This window comes from Panthera uncia (assembly GCF_023721935.1).
Source record: "Panthera uncia isolate 11264 chromosome C1 unlocalized genomic scaffold, Puncia_PCG_1.0 HiC_scaffold_3, whole genome shotgun sequence".
NCBI lineage: Eukaryota > Metazoa > Chordata > Mammalia > Carnivora > Felidae > Panthera > Panthera uncia.
This window is the reverse complement of record NW_026057584.1, coordinates 4,420,027-4,423,856: the sequence shown is the minus strand read 5'-3', so window position 1 is coordinate 4,423,856 and position 3,830 is coordinate 4,420,027.

Here is a 3,830-nt window from a genome sequence, read left to right as displayed (position 1 = left end):
CATGGGGAATGGAGTGCAGCGGGCAAGCATTGGGGGTGGGGGGGAGACCAAGCGTGAGATGAGCGCCGGGGCCTGGAGCAGGTGGCCGCAGAGGAGATGGACAAGGGAGACTTGTCCGGACTCCAGGCGGTTTTGGAAATAGAATCCATAGAGATGTGGTAGGTGGTGTGGCAATGGGGATGAGGCCACAGAGACTGTGTGATGGACGGCCGGATAGCAAGAAGGGAATGGAGGGCAGGAGAGAGTGGGTGGAGAGAGGGAGCAGCAACCATGGGCGCCCTACTTTATGTCGATATACTAGACGTCTGTTACCTGTGAAATTGCAGGGAGAGGAAGGCAATGGATCCGAATGGGAAGGGAGTCTGAATTTTTCAGGGACATCAGGGACCCACACAAGAATAGTGCTGCTTGTCGAGTTGCTCTGGTTAACAGTGTGTGCCCCTTGGTGAGGGATTTCTTCTGTTGAGTTGTGGCTGGGGATTCTCCCACTTATGACCCGGAAAGATAACCCCTTGGTGGTGGTGGGAGGGTTGGGGCAGGTGTTACCCTCTGAGGTCTATCTTGGTTATCAGTCACCACTCCCTTCCTTTTCCCTCCCAGGGTAAGAAGATAAGGGGGCCCACTAACTCAGCGTCTTGAATGTTGCTTCTGCTGGCTTATCCCATTTCCCCAGCATAGGGATCCTCCTCTGTGACTTGCTCCTCTTCTAATTAAGTGGGAGGAAGTGGCATCCTGGCTGGAGTTAGGGATTGACCGCCATGTTGCTTTGATACGAGGATGGTGTCTTCTCTTTCCCTGTGACGATGCTGCCTCCGCCAGGTTCGTTCTGTGGGGGACTCCTGTCCGTCTTTTGCCTGGTGTAAGTCCAAGGCTGCAAAGGAGGTGGCAAGAACAGGGTGCCAGGCAGCCATGACCTCTCGCACCACATTTGGCTGGTCCCAGGGCAGTGCAGTCGTCTGCCATTAGACAGAAACCTCTGAGTTAACAATTAGGCAAGCGAGTAAAAGGATGTTCCAGACTCGAGCATCTCAGGGCCACGGCCACGGCCGCGTGGCACTCACCCAACAGCATGAGTTGGATAAACATCTGTTTCTATAAGAATCCGTCTACGGTTTCACTTAGAGAGCTTTTCTAACCTAATTATGTGTGTCAGCTCCGTGGCTGTAATCAGTGCTCTTGGGTTAACCTTCATAAACAGTCAAATTTAGATGGCTTTATGGGCTGTCTCAGGGAGTCCTTGGGTTACATTAGACATGACGGATTACCGCGCGGTGTAACTGAACTATGCAGCCCACTGACCTTTAAATATGCACATTAATGGTGATTGAGTCTCGGCACCACCTTGCCGTTTTGGCTCTTGGGTTGCCTTTGTACATTAAAGTATGGATAATAGCGGACATGTCTATCAAATTAGAGTGACCTGAACTGGTTCCAAGTTATGAGTGCTCGGTGAGTTGGCTTAAGAAGGAGCCCAGCAATTAGCTCTGAAGTCATTCTCATCTCCCATTGCCCACCCGTCACCTCCCCCCTGCCCCAGCCCTGGGCTAAGTAAAGGGATTACAGATTTAACCCAGTTGGGTTGGCCATCAAGATAAAATCACGCACGTTGTCTCTCCTTGGAAATCCTGAAGAATGAATGGCCATTGTTTTTTCCCCCAACTCTTTCCAGCTGTTTGTCATTTGGAATAAACACGAAGGCACAATGCGGGGAAGAAGGGGGCTTCGGGTTGCTCTGGATGTTTATTCGAAGCTCTGTGATGTGTTAGAGTCAAGGTCTTTCCTAACCTTTCCAGGTTCCTACTGAGTGTCTTTTATGCTCATACAGCTGTCTCTCTTCCCGATGATTGGCCCTGGAGCTGCCACTTGCTCAGCCCCTCTCTTTGCCCAGGGGGATTCTAGCAGAGAACACCCTGCATGCCTGTGGTCACCATGTCATCAGAAGTGGTCAGTTATTTTCAAATAAGGAAGCGATGATCCTAACGTGGCGAGCCAATCTGTGAAGCTACATGATTTTTGTTCCTCCTGTCACTAAAGGGCAATCTAAAATCATAAAATCGTTTTAGGAAGGCGGGAAAAGCAGAACGAGTTGTTTTGGGAGACACCATTAATATTCAACCGTAATAAAAGATTAGTGGGTAAAAGCAATCCTGATATATAATAAAGATTAGCTTCATTTTATGAGGCAGTCTACTCCCTAGTTGAGTAGAGTTGAAGAAAAATAAATCACCTTTCCCTCTTCTGGGAGATAAAAATCTGCCTGCGTTTGATGTTGGGTACAGTGTGTGTTCTTCAGGGTTCGCGGTCGAGAGCATTAAACTTTCTTACTCTCTTTTGCAGCTACCATGCCTCTTGTAAAAAAGGCGAACTCGAATTTACTCAAACTCCCCTTTGTCTTTTCCAGAGCCAGATTGTCTGGTTCTCTTGCCAAAAATGTTTTTAATTCTTCGGCATTTATGAGACAAGACTAAATAAGGTACATCGGAGCGCTAAGCGAGGTGGTGTTGCAAAGGGGAAACAGCCCCAGACTCTGTGGCGTGCCAGAGTGGCTCGTGCTTGCTTGCAAGAACTGTTAAATTTTCAGCCATTGGGAGAACTAGCTGAGTGTATGTGGGTAGCTTAAAATCGGCCATGGAGGGATTATTGACTTGGCAAGAGCTGCAAATTAGGGCTCTCCACCCCAGCCACCTATGAGGCCGTTAGCACATACCTACAAAGCACCGCTTCGTCTAGAATAGACCACAAGCTGGGTGCAGAGCCCTCCTCCGCCACTCGTGGCTCAGATGGCAAAATGGGTCATTTATCAGGTGCTCTGGAATACACTGAGGCTCCGGAGGGAGAGGTCTGGGACTGGGGATCTGGGCTGTTTTATCGGCAGCCTTCATAGCTGGGATTCTCTCGCTCACACCCTGGTTCCGTTGAGTTCTGGGAACAGAGAAGCTTCTGGCTGTCTCTGCTCGGACTTATCAAGCATTTAAAAGGACACAGGTGAGCTCCTGGGCCAAGAAGCCGTCCTGAAGTGCAGCAGGTGTGGAAGCCGGACGGCGCTCAGTCCTGATGCCTGGTCCTAATTTTCCCCTCTCTGTGGCTCTCACAGACAAGGTCCAGGCATATCTGTTTTAGGAATAGAAATAGTGTAGGAACTCATTTAAAAGCACTTGTTTCCATCCTAGCCGCCGATCTTACCCATATTGAAGAAGTCAAGCTAAAAAGATGTTTTCGAGAGACCTCAGGTGGGCACCAAGGGGAAGGAATCATGTCCTCGGCGTTATATCCAACGTTCAGGGCTCTGATAATGAAATGCCATGATGTAGCAGATGTGGGAGGCATGGAGCTTCTTCCTGTAGATTTCTGGGTTCCCTGCAAACCAGAATCAGACGCTCTGAAATCTTGGGTCAGGCTTTCCTCGGCACCCTTAAACCACTCTGCAATTCTGGCCGTCCTACAGCCAGCAGCGAGGCGTCCGAAGCCCGGCTCTCAGTTTTTTAAAACCGGCTTTGTTTCAGCCAGTTGGCCATTTGTTTGAAGAAGTCAAGCACCAGCTTTCGCATTTCGTTTCATTTAAATGTGGACTCGTTTAGCTCCTCCCCTTCCAGGGGCTGGAATGACTGGAAACCGTCATCTTCAGGCGGAAGGAACATTTTGTGAAGTTCATTTACGAAGCTGTCTGCTGTGAGTGCTCTTGGCCCAGAAGGAAATCCCAAAGGAGCCCTGTTTCTGTGGCCTCCCCTCCGCCCAGCTCACTACCCTCCTGTTCCCGCATCGTGCGGGCACTGGGCATGTTTGCAGCCTCACTTTCGCCATCACGATCCTTGTAATACTCAGCGAGGACT